Genomic DNA, 15,945 nt, shown 5'->3' with positions numbered 1-15,945 from the left:
ACTTCACAAATTCATCTCCATCTAGACCTTTAACGTTATGGCAGTCCCAGTCTATGTTTGGAAAATCTCCTACCATAATCACCCACTTTCTTGCAGATAGCTCAGATCTCCTTACAAGCTTGTTTATCAATTTCCTTCTGACTATTAGGGGGTCTATAATACAATCCAAATAAGTTGATCATCCCGTTCTTATTTCTCAGTTCTACCCAAATAACTTCCCTGGATGTATTTCCAGGAATATCCTCCCTCAGTACAGCTGTAATGCTCTCCCTGATCAAAAACGCCACTCCCCCTCTTCTCCTGCCTCCCTTTCCATCTTTCCTGTAGCATTTGTATCCTGGAACATTTAGCTGCCAGTCCTGCCCATGCCTGAGCCATGCTTCTGTAATTGCTATGGTATCCCAGTCTCATGTTGCTAACCATGCCCTGAGTTCATCTGTCTTCCCTGTTAGGCCCCTTGCATTGAAATAAATGCAATTTACTTTATTAGTCCTACTTTGTCCTTGCCTGCCCTGACTGTTTGACTCATTTCTGTTCTCAATTGTACCAATCTCATATTGATCTATTTCCTCACTATCTCCCTGCCCCCTCCCACCCCCCCCCCACCCCCCCCACTCCCCCTTACTAGTTTAAATCCTCCCGAGGAGCTCTAGCGAATCTCCCTGCCAGCATATACGTCCCCTTCCAATTTAGGTGCAATCCGTCCTTCTGGTACAGGTTCCTTCTACCTCAAAACAGATTCCAGTGCTCCAAAAATGTGAATACTTCTCCCATACACCAGCCCCACAGCCATGCATTCATCTGCTCCATCCCTCTATTCCTGTCCTCACTAGCTCGTAGCGCCAGGAGTAATCCAGATATTATTACTCTCAAGAACCTCCTTTTTAAATTTATGCCTATCACCATGCAATCTCCGTCCATAGTCTCAAACTTTTCTCTTCCTATGTCGTTGGTTCCAATTTGGACAATGACCTCTTGTTGGCCCCTCTTCCCCGTGAGAACATTCTGCACCCTTTCTGAGACATTCTTGATCCTGGCACCAGGGAAGCAACACGCCATTTTGCGTATTTCTCTGCTGTCCACAGAACCGTCAGTCTGTACCTCAGACTAGCGAGTCCCCTAACACAATTGACCTCGTGGAATCCGACGTATCCCTTGTTGCATTAGAGCCAGTCTCCATACCACAAACTTGCCTGTTTGTGCTACGTTCCCGTGTGAATCCACCACCCGCTATATTTTCCAAAACAGCATATTTGTTTGAAATGGGGACAGCCACAGAAGACTCCTGCACTAGCTACTTAACTCTCTTGCCTTTCTTGGAGTTAACCCATCTATGTAACTGTATCTGAGACTCCCCCTTCCTATAACTGCCATCCATCACATACTGTTGCTGTTACCAATATTTCATTGTCTTAAACTGTCTCTCCAACCGATCCATCGATCTGATAGGATTCGCAACCAGAAGCATTTATTGCAGATATAATCCGCAGTAATCCTTAAATGCTCCTTAAACTCCCACATCTGACAAGAAGCGCATATGATTCTACTGAGGCCATTTGTGCTCCTTCACAATCTACAGACCCAGAAAAACAAAACTGTCTCATTCCTCTACAAAACACTGCCCAAGGCTATATTAATATTTATGGCTTATATTTTAAGACTAATCAAGAGACATATCTCAAAAACATATATTTAAGGACGAACCCTCTCTACTCACTTCTGCAGACTTTCTGTAGGACACAGTTAAAACAATCCACTATCTGGCTGGGACCTTTGCTCAAACAGTTCCTCCAAACCAGTTGTAAATTTCACTGTTTGTTAATTTTCCTAGAGGCACTCCGATATCTAGCGATACATGAATTCAAACAGCAAAGGCAGTAACTGTGCAGGTACGCTGTCCTGTCAGTTTCTTCCCCTCACCATGTGCTTCCTTTGTCCGTGTACGTGTGTGACTCTGTGTCTCACATTTTTAGAGACACTGGGCTAGATTATACTTTAAATCTGTTGTAACCAGTGGAGAAGTGGGGCTGGAAAAGGACACAGCGACCCTCCAACATTTGTCGGAGCAGAAATGAGAAATTAACACGGGCTGTTCAAATGGGAATTCTCTTCTCCAGAGGTTTCAGCTCAAGACGGCAGCTCAACACCACCATTTCCAGCGTAATTAGACATTTTCCATAAATGTTGGCCTATCAGCAACACCCACATTCCATGAACAAATCTAAAATGATAAACTGCAACAGAATTAATTGGATGGGAGCAAGACTGATAGATAAATGCCTGTTGCCTTCCAGAATTGTATTGCCTGTGTACTTTGGCTTTGTGCAGTTCCCTAGTATTGTCCCTGGATGCTTGCATTTATTCCAAGTTGTGTTTTGCAACATTTGACAGACATGTGAATGGAGGGAAATTGTGGACAGACAGAAAAGTGCTGCAGAGACCACAATCAGATCAGCCATGATCTTACTGTCTGGTCGAGCAATGACAAAGTGTCTAATGACCCACTCCTGCGCCTCAGTTCTCTGTTCCTATGTTCGAATCAGTCTTTAAAACCACTTGTACAGGAGCAGATGGAGACCAGTTTCTCCAAGTACCTGGTTCGCAGTATTACACGATATCATTCAGTCCATCAACACTGTGTGGCTTGATGTGGGTTGGAAAATGTGATGGGAAATCCAAGCTGTCAATGAAAGTGGTCTCCCATCTCTTTAAACAGTGTCTCCTCTCTGCAAGTGGTGTTTCATTTGTTGGTCCACTTCTTGTAGACCCAGATTCATGTGAATATAGGGCCGATACCTCTCCCAGAGATGGCTCACAAAATTCTTTTCTCTCATTGTCCTCAACATTCACTAACAACATTTCCAGGAAAATTAAAACCGTTAACTTTCCAAAGAAAGAATATGAGAACATAAAAACAGCAATAGCAAATTGGATGCTCACACCATTGTATGTTATCATGGCTGACCTACTGTTGGCATTAACTCTTCTTTAATGCGCAATTCTTCACACCCCTCAGCTCTCTGACAGGTCAAAAATCTATCTACCTCCTTTTTAAATACTTGGAGTGATATTGCTCCCCTAACTTTCTAGACCTGAGAATTCCTAACACTCACTACCCTCTATGAGAAGAAAATACTCTCCACATAGATACCATCACGTATTAACATTAACAAAAGTGTTTAACTGACCTGCTTAGGTAAGAGGGATTGACCCTGATATCAAGGCAGGATTTCACTGAAGATTTTATTCTCAGAGGCAATTATCTATCCAGAATCATTCACCCCGAGTAAAATAAAAAAATACAAACCATGGAAATTATCACCTTCTCAGTGTCTGTGTAGAACATAAGGAGTGATTGTCCATCACCATCAAGTTTCAATGCAATGACCTCTTATTGTCTGGCAGTGCGACAGATTAACCTTCACTCCCTCCTCTTTTACCATCAGCCCAGGGATTAGTCTCGTGAAATTCCTTTACACAGCCTCTATTGCAATGAGACAATTCCTTTTAAAGGAGAAAAGTCTTTCCATAATACCCCAAATACTACCTCAACTACACTCTCAGTGATGATCACAATAATTCCTTTCACTCACTTATTGGTCTCCATATATTTATTATGACATAAAAACCCATTCCTTCTCTATGCACTGCCACTGTTGTGAAATTTAAAAGTTCCTTACATCTGCATGTCAGCATCAGTAAAGCCAGCACCAGAGGTGCCCGTGGAGATGAACATCACACTTGGGGAGAGACTCAGTCAGAAAGATTGCACTTGAAATAGGGAATGGTCACCTACCTGAATGGAAATGAAGTGTAGGAATAAGGAAAAAAGGCAGAGGAAGGGAGCTAACTTTACTTTTGTTCTTCTGTCACGGGATGTGTGCAGCCATGGTCAAGCCAGCATGTTATGCTGATCTTGAACTGAGTGACTGGTTCAGCTGTTCCACAGGACAGTCAAGAGTAAAACACATTGCTGTGGGTTTGCCCAGACATGACTGGGGAAGGATAACGAATTGACTTCTCTGAAGGACATGGAGCAAGCAGATGGGCCTTTTCTCACAAATTATGATAGTTTCAGTTCAATTACATCAATTTCGTTCATGAGATTAAGTGTCAATGATTGAAGCAGCATGCAGTGTGTGCCCGTCTGACAGAATCTGTGCCGTAAACAAGTTCAACATAGTCAAGAACAATTATTCTGTAATTGACATGTGGTTACAATGGACTTGATAAATTATATCCAGATTTAACAAAGGCATAATTGATGGTTTATTCAGAAGATGCACTGAGGCAGAGGAGGAGTCGGGGATATCATGATGGTGGTATTGGACAGGATTAGTGAGTGGGTTGGATATAGAAATGTAGATCTGTGCAGGGCGAGAGGATTATGGAGTTTCAGAACAGTCTGGTTCTCCTCACAATTTGGTGAGCAATTTGTCATGAGTAATTTGCTCGATACAATTTGTGAGGAATGGAATATTTCATTGGAATTGAAAATGTTGACATCCACCTTTCTAAATTTTAAATAATATGTGCAGCAATTCAGTCCAACCTGGCTTAATGAACGGATAGAATGAATTACCAGAAACACCAACTTAGCGAGGATGGGATAGTAACCAACTTGAATAACCATCAGTACATCATAGATCCGCAAAACTAATTAGATCCAAGGCAGAGAGAGACGGTAAAGACCCTCGGATAAACTCATGTCCATTGCTGGAACATTTCAGTCGAATATTCTCAGATTCTGATCCATTGTTGGAACATTCCAGTATAATGTTCTCAGATTCTGATCTCTCCTCCCCCTCTCTCTAGATCTGCTGATGCCTGTTAGTGCTGTCGGTGATGCTCCCGCTGATACTATGTGATAATACATTGAACCGAGTCCCTAATTAATAGAAGAGGAAAGCCATCCAGTGATAAATTTAGGATGCACTGAGACTGAAATCAATCACAGTCGCTGAACAAATACCTCCCGTTAACCCATTTCAATTCAGTACTTTTTATTAAAATTCAAAATTATGATTAAAATTTTCATATTCTGGATGGGATATGTGGGGGTGACTGTGGGAACAAATGTTGGGTCTGGTAGATCAATCATGTGTAAGCATTCAATCTGCCTTGGATATGGGAGCAATGCCAGAGGTTTATCAGAATATAAGCATGCTTCTCCGTTTATAAATTGAAACATACGTTCTGTATCTACTGATCAGGCACTGCAATATCAGGAAGACATTGAGAGAACTTTTATCGGCCATGATCTGAGAAGAAAATATCCCTAAGACTACATGCGGTTATAACAGACTGTGACATGGCTATGTTAAAAGGGAATTGTACCTAAGAGATTTTGGGGACTGCAGATATTGGATAGTTCAGTGTAGGTAAAGCATGGCGGTGCAAATGCACAGTAAGCTAGGCAACATCCGAGGAGCAAGAGAGTAATGTTTCAGGCAGGACCTTTCTTCAGGCCTGGGGAGGGAGAAGGGGCTAAGAGAAAATGGGTGATGGGGTGATGCTGGGGGAAAGATCAGTGATAGGTGAGTGAAGGTAGGAAGGGATAGTGATAGATCGGTGGGGAGTGTGGAGCAGATGATGGGAAGGAAGATGGACATTAGGTCTCCTCAAGAGGGCAGATATGAGTCCGGGGGTTGGATCTGGGATTGGGTTGGCCAGGGGAGATTTGTAAACCAGTGAATCCAATGTTCATGCCGTGTGTTTGTGGCTTCCGAGGCAGAATATGAGGTGTTACTGGTAACATCCTGGTAAATCTCTTCTCAACCATCTCTAGCTTAATAATCTCCTTCCGATAACAGAACTGCACACAGTACTTCAGAAGAGGCTGTATCAATATCCTGCACAATCTCAGCATGACTTCCCAACTTCTAACCTCAAAGGTATGAGCAATGAAGATACCTTTTGCACCCTACGCCACCAACTTCAAAGAATTATACCTGCGCCCCTGAATCCCTCTTTTCTATATAACTACCAATGTCCACCATTAATTGTATAAGCCCTCCCCTTGTTTGTTTTGTCAAAATGCAATACCTCACACGTATACATGTTAAACTCCATCTGCCACACCTCAGCCCAGTGAATGATATTACTGCCTCTTCACACTCCCCTTTCGAATGAAAACAACAATCCCCTCTCCAGAAGGCCTACAACCACCAACCTTAAGTTTCCCAAAGACCCAGAGCTTGGTTTGCCTTGCACAGGCAAAGGGAGGAGTCGGTGAACAAAAGCTGGAAAGGAAACAGTTGCCTTGTATCAATGAGTGATTTTAGGAGGAGGGAAGCCACGTGATAGAGATTTGAAATAGTGACCGGTGTTTTGGGCCAAGAATTGTGCTCCTTTCTCCTCTCTGGTGTTCAGTGTTGATATCTACTCGAGATCCTTCATAGGGCAGAGTGTGTCTGCAGGATTTCTTTCCCTAATATAGCAGACTACTAGTAATATCCATTTAAACCGGAAATCATAGCCAAAAAATTGAAGATGTTCATTGGTTATCTCAATGGCATAGCGAATGTCGTCAACATCCTTTAGTTGACGCTAATAACTTGTACTTTTTTTCAATGAGAAATGTCCCCTGTATCATTTGGTAATGTTAACCAGAATTTAACAAATCCATACACTTCAAATATGACCCGAAATCTGGGCATGATTTAGGCCTTGTTTAATGGATGGTGTCCACGTTTCTGCGCCGGGGCTCTGGATTCGATTCCAGTCCATGGAGTGGAGTCATGTCCTGTGGAGTTGGGTCACAGCGTGTTACAACAGGCTGATGAAAAACATACAGGAGCATCATGTATCAGCTTTAGGGGGTAATGCTGAATGATGATAGTGTCCCTGTCACTGCGCCGAAAATTCTAGCTCCAAATCCCACAGAGCTGTTCCATAATATGTCTGAACAAGTTGATTAAAGTTTTTTGGAATCGAGCCTTGATGGAGAATGAAGAGATACGACTACTGAATTTGAGACTATAGACCCAGGATGACTGAAAGCACAGCCAATCGTTTTGATTGGAGTCACATTTACACTTTCTAGAGGTTTATAAAATTATGAAGGGCATGGATAGTGTGAGTGTCCAGGTTCCTTCCCCCCCAGGGTAGGAAAGTCTAAAACTAGAAGGCATAGGTTGAAGGTGGGAAGAGAAATATTTGAGAGACAATGAAGAACAACCTTTTTTTTCCCTGCAGAGGGTGGTGCTTCTATGGAATAAACTGCCAGAGAAACTGGTGGAGGCTGGAACAATTACAGCATTTAAAAGGCAACTGGATGGATTTATGATGAGTGGGACATGGGCCAAATGCTGGCAAATGGGAGTGGATTAATTTAGAATAATCGGATGGCATGAACGAGTTGAAGAGTCTGTTTCCTTGTTGTCCATCTCTGAATCATTGATTTAATTCATGAAGGTCTCTTTGTAATCTTCAGCTGTTCATCATTATACAAACATTGTCCACTGTACACCAAAACTTGATGTCATCAGCAAATAATCGAAATATACATTCTATAACTCTCATCTAAATCATTTATATAAATGACAAACAAAAGCGGACCCAAAAATTTTGCCGCTGGATCATCGCTGCCCACCGGATTCCAGTTCAAAAAACAACCAGCCACCATCACCCTGTCTCCTGCTATTAAACAGATATACACAGAAACACACACGCAATCACGCACACAAACAGAGACACTGACGCAACCATGTCTTTAAGACAAGGGTTAGATTTAAACAACGATCGAGAGTTATAGTGAGAAAGTGGGAAAGATGTGTTGAGAAACACACCCGACAGAATCAAACAGCAAAGTAGACTTGATGGGCCAAATGGCTTAATTCCAATTTCTTGTGCTCTGTGGCCTTAAAGTGTCAGGATTATTTTTCAAGGGTGCAGTAGAAGCTAAGTTTGATAAATACTTGACTGAACAGTCAATGGGACTGTGGGATAAGTGTGAGGGGCGGAATGGTGTATGTTTATTCCTATTTGCTGTTGCCTTGTTTCTGAAAAGAGTAGGTGACTTACTGTGAGGTTAACATGCTTTAATATAAATGGGATCTCTCATTTCCATTTGAGATAACGTTGCTCCTTTCTCCTTTGGATTATGGGATCTGTGGCGTTCTCATCCCCCAAGAACAGTGAAGTCTGGGTCATTGAGGATATTCAAGATTGACCTTGACTGACCCGTTGATGGACAGGAGGGTCAATGTTTATTGGGAAGAGACAGGAAAGGGGTATTCAGTTATAATCAGACCAGCCATGATGTTTGTAAACTGAGCAGCAAGTTGGAGGGAACGAATGACCAACTTCTACTCCTACCTCATCCGTCGTTCTGTCAATTCACCCCCAAGGCTGTTACAGAGGGAGAGAAAGATCCCATTCTGCGAGTCAGCATCGTGATAATACAGCAAGATCAGGCCTTCACGCACCTCTATGGGGTTAGACAGGGATAGAATGAAGTATTGAAATCATTTCAGTAAATTACACAGCACAGGAGGACGCCATATAACCACCCCAGGCTGTTACGCAGGAGCAGGGGCGTCTTGGGCAGCACCAGGAAACACAGAGAAGAGATCATTCCGCATTTTGTGTTTGGCAAGCTGTAACTAGTGGAATTCTTCAGGGATCTGTGTGAGGTCATCAACAAATTACAATCCACACCAATGAGTTGGATGAAGAGGATGGAGCTCAGTTTGCTCATACATCAGGACAGTCAATCAATAAGATGTCAAATGGAGACAGAGCGTCTCCAATGAGATACAGACAGGGGAGGGCAGAGTGTCTGCAATGGGACACAGACGGGGGGAGGGCAGAGGGTCTTCAATGGGATACAGACGGGGAGGGCAGAGCGTCTGCAGTGGGATACAGACGGGGGAGGGCAGAGCATCTGCATTGGGATACAGTTGGGGGAGGGCAGAGCATCTGCAATGGGATACAGACAGGGGGAGGGCAGAGCATCTGCAATGGGATACAGACAGGGGGAGGGCAGAACGTCTACAGTGGAATACAGACAGGGGGAGGGAGGACCGTCTACAATATGATCCAAACAGTGGGAGGGCAGAGCGTATGTAATGGGACACCAACCGGGGAGGGGCAGCGCTTCTGCAATGGGCTACAGACAGGGGAGGGCAGAGTGTCTGCAATGGAATACAAAATGGGGGAGGGCAGAACGTCTGCAATGGGATACTTACAGGGGGAGGAAAGAGCATCTGCAATGAGATACAGACAGGGGAGGGCAGAGCGTCTGCAATGGGAGACAGACGAGGAGGCAGAACGTCTACAGTGGAGTACAGACAGGGGGAGGGCAGACCGTCAACAATATGATACAGACAGGGGGTGGGGCAGAGCGTCTGCAATGGGATAGAGACAGAGGGAGGGCAAAGCGTCTGCAATGGGACACAGAGAGGGGGAGGGCGGATCATCTGCAATGGGATGCAGACGCGGGGAAGGCAGCGCGTCTGCAATGGGATATAGACAGTGGAGGGCAGAGCGTCTGCAATGGGATACAGACAGGGGACGGCAGAGTATCTGCAATGGGATAGAGACAGAGGGAGGACAGAGTATCTGCAATAGGATACAGTCAGTGGGAGGGCAGAGTGTCTGCAATAGGATACAGACAGGGGGAGGGCAGAGCGTCTGCAATGGGATGAAGACTGGGTAGGGGCAGAGCATCAAGCAATGGCATACAGACAGAGGACAGTTTTGAGCAAACCTTCAGCAGAAATAAATGTACAACATTTCTGTGATGGGAATTTTCTGTTTTGGGGAAAAGACAAAACAACAGAAAATTATTTAAATGCAAGGAGAATGCAGAACTGAGTGGAACAGAGTGATCTGTGTGTCTTAGTACATGAACCACATCAAATTACTCTGAAGATGCAGAAGGTAAATGGAATTATTCTGTTTCATGCATTTGTTGATTTGGAAGGTAAATGGAATTATTCTGTTTCGTGCAAGGGGTGTTGTGTTTGATCTTAGCGATGATTTTTGCACCAGTACAGGGCATTGCTGAGATCACATCTGATGTATTATGTGTGGTTATAATTGCCTTAACTGATAAAAACAAAATTGCTTTCGAAATGTTTCAAAGATTTTTCTCTTTACTCATTCTTGAGATGAAGGTATTATGTTACGAAGAAGGAACAGTTCGACCTGAGAATGAGAGATGTTTTATTGACCGTATAACATCTTGAGAAGAGTGTAGTTAGTGAATACCGGATGGATATTTTTTCTTATTTGGGAGAATAAAATTGGGGAAATAATTTAAGAATAAGTCAGGTTCAAAGGAAAAGTCATTGCACCGAAAACTTGAACTCTGATTTCTCTTCATATCTGATTCCAGACAGGCTGACCTTTTCCAGCAATTTCTGTATTTGTTTAAGAATAAAACGTATTCATCCTAACACAGATATTGTGAAGTCATCAAACGCTTATGTTTCCATTATGCAGAAACATATTAACACATCTTCAAAACAAGTAGGGCCATTTATTGTTAATGAATTGATTCGGTGTATGACAACAGCAATAATGCACTGACCTGGAGACGATAATGTGATGGAGTCATATACTTCGGACAATATTCAAGGAGAGCTCACATAGTCCCGTTTGGGGCCTGAAAACGTTACTGATTTAACTTACAGGTAGAAAAATGTAGCCTATCTGTGAAGGAACAGCCTATTGCTCCTATTCTGTTTCCCTGCCGCTCAACACAGCATTGTGTGGGATTGAAAAAAAGCCTAGTCGTCTTTTCCACTCATGGAGGATTCCTGATGATGATTCATTTGAATATCCCCACTGCGTGAAGCAAAGCAATTCAGCCAAATCCAACTGTTTCAGGAAGAAATCCCATTGTCAGAAGGTTATGCGAGACGAATAACTTCAGAAGTAATTATTCAGACTGGATATGTGAGGGGATCAGACAAGAGATTCTATGGCTGCAAATGGGAATCCAAGATGATGTATAGCCTCCTACGTGCCAGGGTCCAGGATGTCTCGGAGATGCTGCAGAACGTTCTCACCGGGTGGAGGACCAGCCAGAAATCATTGCGCACATTGGTACAAATGACACAGGTAGAAATAGTGATGAGGTCCTGCAGAGTTATGATCTAGAGCTAGGAAAAAGGGTAAAAGACAGGACCACGACAGTGGGTAATATCTGGTTTACTTTCAGGGCTCCATGCTCGTGAGGGTAAGAACAGGAGGATATAGCAGATTAATGTGTTTCTAAATAATTGGTGCAGGGGGCAGATATTTTTGGATCACTGGGATCTTTTGTGGGGCAGAGGTGACGTGTTCAGGAAGGGCGGGTTGTACCTGAAGTGGAAGGGGACCAATATCCTGGCAGGCAGGTTTGCTCGATCTGCAAGGAAGGATTTCAACTAGATTGGCTGGGGTTGGGGAAGAGTGGCATCCTCAACAGCAGGGAGGCAAGTGCGAGGCTGGAAGGAGATACAGTAATCAGAAACAGCAAAGTGAAGAGACAGGTCAGACTGGAACATGACAGGGAGCAAGGAATGCCTGTTGGATTAAATTGCATCTGTTTCAATGCAAGATGGCTGACAGGTAAGGCCGATGAACACAGGGCGTGGATATGCACGTGGGACTGGGATATTATAGCCATTACATATAAATGGCAATGGGAGGGACAGCACTGACTGCTTAATGTACCAGGGTAAAGGAGGGGAGGGTGAGTTTCATTTTTGATGAAGGCGAGTGTCACAGCAGTAATCAAAGATAAAATAACTGAAGGAACATCGAGTGAGGATTTGTCGGGGAGCTAAGAAATAAGAAGGGAATTCTGATATTATTTGGGTTGCTCCATAGGCCCCCAAATAGTAAATGGGGAATTAGCGAAACTAAAATATGCAGAGCGATTGGTGAGAGTTGCAGGGCCAATGGGATTGCCACAGTAGGAGATTACAATTTTTAAATACATAGACTGGGAATGACATAGAATTAAGGACTGAGATGGGGTGTATCTATTAAGTGTGTTCAGAATAGTTTCCTCAAGCAGTAAGTAGAGGGTGCAACTCGGGAAGGGACGATACTTGACCTACTCTAAGAACTAGGGCAGACAGGTGACTGAGGTGACAGTGGGGGAGCACTCTGGGACCAGTGACCACAGTTCTATTAATTTTTAAATAGTTACGGAGAAGGACAACACTGGTCCACATGTTCAAGTTCTAAACTGTGGCAAGTCGAATTTTAATGTAATTAGACAGGAGCTTGGAGGGGTTGGTTGGATGGGTTTGTTTGCAGGCGAAGGGTCCTCCTGCAAGTGGGAGGCCTTTAAAAGTGAAATGTCTAGAGTTCAAGGTCTATATGTTCCTTTGAGGTAAAAGGCAAAGTTGGCAGAAATTGAGAACCCTGGATGTCAGGAGACATTGAAGCTTTGGCCAGCAAAAAGGCGGCGTGGCTCAGGTTCAGGCAGCTGGGATCGAAGGAAGCCATGAGGGTATACATGGGATACAGGAGTTTACTGAAGAAGGAAATCAGGAGGGCGAAAATGGCGCAAAAGATTGCCTTGGCTGAGAAGATTTGCGTGAATACAAAGTGGTTCCTTAAGTATATTAAAGAAAAAAAGAAAAATTAAATGAGAATATGACCCCTCAAGTTCCAAAGTGGACATGCATGTTTGGAACCGTAGGAGATTTGCGAGATTCTCCATGAATATTTCTCCTCTGTCTTTACCGTGGAGAAATACATGAAGACTTGGGAGATGAAAAAAGGTCGTGGTGATATTTTGGGGTTAGTCAATAGCACAGGAGAGGACGTGTTGGATGCATTAGACTGTATGAAGGTGGATAAATCTCCTGGTCCTAAACAGATGCATCCAAGAACACTGCACGAGGCTAATACAGAAACTACGGGGACCTGGGAGATACTTTTGCATCATCGTTAGCCATAGGTTAGTTTCCAGATTATTGGAGGGTAGCAAATGTTGTGCCATTATTCAAGAAGGGAAGCAAAGAAAAATCTGGGAACTATAGGACAGGAAGCCTAACATCTGTAGTAGGTATGTTACTTGAGAAGACTCTGAGGGATAAGATATACACGATTTTGGAAAGACAGCGTCTGATTATAAATAGTTTTTTTTTCAGATTGCCTACAGTATGGAAACAGACCATTTGGCCCAACAAGGCCATACTGACCCTCCAAGCAGTAACTACCAAGTCGAATTCCCCTACACTTTATTTTTATCCCTGACGAATTCACATTACACTATGGGTAACTTAGCATGGCCAATTCACCTGACCTGTACATCTTTGGATTGTGGGAGGAAAATGGACCACCCAGAGGAAACACACATAAACACAGGGAGAATGTGCAAACTCCACACAGAGAGTCACTCGCAGCTGGAATAAAGTCCGGATCCATGGCACTATGAGACTGCTGTACTAGCCACTGAGCCACTATGCCAACCTTGCTTTTTGTCAATACAGTTCAATAACACGGGTACAAAATCTTCACCCATGATGCAAATTCCAATACCACATACCGTGGATATTTTATTCTCCACTTAAAATGTCACCATCTTATTATTTATTATTGTTTGTTATTATTAATTTAAATAATCATTATTAATAGTTGTTTCTATACTGGAATGTTTGCATGGCTTTCTGAGTGGCAGAACATACCTCATGAAAATATTTGAGTTATTTTATGAAGTGTCCAGGAATGTCGATGAGGGCAGGGCGGTAGACGTAGTCTGCATGGTTTTCAGTAAGGCTTTGACACGGTTACCCTTGATAAGCTGGTTTGGAAGGTTAGAATCGCATGAAATCCAAAGGGAGCTGGCAATTGGATACACAGTTGGCTTCATGGTAGTAAGCAGCGGGTAATAGTGGAAGGATGCTCTCGGACTGAGGCCTGTGACGCACGAACTGCCTAAAGGGTCCGTGCTGGGCCCATTGTTGTTTATTATTGATATCAATGATATTCTTGAGAATGTACAAGGCATGATTAGTAAAATTGAAGATGACATTAAAATAGGTGGCATCGTGGAGAGTAAGGATGTGTATCAGTAATTACAGCAGGACCTTGATCAAACTGGAGAAATGGGCTGAAGAATATGCTTGCAAAGTGAGATCAAGGTAGGAGTTTAATGGTGAATGGTCGGGCATTAAGGAGGTAGTTGAGCAGAGGGACTATGGAGTTCATGTCCAACTTTCTCTGAAAGTGGAGTCACAGTTAGACATGGCAGTGAAGAACGCTTTTGGCACACTAGCATTCATCTGTCAGGACGTGGAGGAGAGAAGTTGGGAACTTATGTTGCAGTTATATATAGTATTGGTAAAGCTGCACTTGTAGTGCTGTGTTCAGTTGTGGTCACATTGCGATCAGAAGGATGTATCTAAACTGGAATGTGTGCAGACGGAATTTACAAAGATGTTGCCAGGACTCAATAGTTCGACATATGGGGAGGGGTTGGACAAGCGAGGACTATTTTCTTTCCAGCGTTGGAGACTGGGGAGGATCTGACACAAGTGTACAAGATTATGGGAGCCATGGATAGGGTGAATTGACTTTCCCAGAGTTGGGGAATTGAGGATGAGAGAACATCAGTTTAAGGTGAGAGGGGAAAGAATAAAAGGGAAACTGATGGAAACTGTTTCACACAGCGAATGGTACACAAAGAGAATGAGCTGGCAGCGGAAGTAGTTGAAGCATTTATATTAAGAATTTTAAAACGGCATTTGGACAAGAAGGCTATTGACCAAGTGGTGGGAAATGGGTTTAGTGTGGATGGTCATTTTGGTCAGCATGGATCAGTTTGAGCCAAAGGGCCTCTCTCCATGCTGTAGGACTTGATGATTCTACATATAGAACAGCATTTAGGCCAAACTCTCATTTTTTCCTTTTGTCATGAGTTCGAATGATATTTGGACAAAGTTCTGTCAAGATAACGCTGCAGATAATTTGCTTTTCACTTTGTTATCAAACGTGTGTGTGTGTTCCACTGTATTGTTCAAAGGGAAATATCAATGTGCATATTTGCAATATCCTCTCGTCATTCCTCTTTCCATCATAGTTTGAGGAACTTTATTTTGATCATAAACGTGTTGTTTTAGCAGATTAAAGAAACCTGCCTGACTTGTTCCTAACACTGACCCTGACACATTCTGAGAAGTTTATCATTGGCCATATCACCAACCTAGTTATAATTATTTTTTTTGTGGCCAGTGCAGGAGTGGGACTAGAAAAGGGAACAGAGATCCAAAAATACAGGAAATTATCGACTCAGTCAGCCTAACGTCAGTGTCGAGGAGTTTGTTGGAGGGAATTCTGAGGGATAGGACTTACATCCATTTAGAAAGATAAGGACTGATTGGGGATAGTCAACATGGGTTTTGTGTGAAGGAAATCATGCCTCATTAACGTGACTGAGTATTTTGAAGAGGTGACAAAGAAGATTGAAGAATGCACTGTCATATATATTGTTTTCTCAGACTGCAACAAGGCATTTAATAAGGTTCCCTATCGTAGACAGATTATTAAGGTTAGGTCACATGGAATCCAGGGAAAGCAAACCAATTGTCTTGAAGGTAACAGATTGTTTTCCAGACTGGAGGCCTGTCGCCAGCGGTGTGCTAAAAAATAAATCCGTGCTGAGCTCACTGCTTTTCATCATATATATATAAACGACTTGGATATTTGCTCAGTAAATTGGATTATCTAGTGCTCCGTAAATATTGAAGGCATGGTTAGTATGTTTACAGATAAAATCAAAAATGTGGTGCAGTAGACAGTGAAGAAGACTATTTCAGAGTACAACGGCACCGTTGACCATGAAAGGGCCACAGAGTGGCAGATAATTTGGATATTTGTGAGGTTTTGAATTTTGTTAAGTTAAAGCAAGGTCGTGCCCTGGGGTATGTTACTGAACAAAGAGACCTACGGGTGCAGGTTCACAGTTCCTTGAAAGTGGAGTTGCAGATAGACAGG

This window comes from Chiloscyllium plagiosum, unplaced genomic scaffold (assembly GCF_037043375.1).
Source record: "Chiloscyllium plagiosum isolate Xiang-an unplaced genomic scaffold, Cpla_swu_hap1 HiC_scaffold_38, whole genome shotgun sequence".
Lineage (NCBI taxonomy): Eukaryota > Metazoa > Chordata > Chondrichthyes > Orectolobiformes > Hemiscylliidae > Chiloscyllium > Chiloscyllium plagiosum.
Note: the sequence above shows the minus strand (reverse complement) of the source record.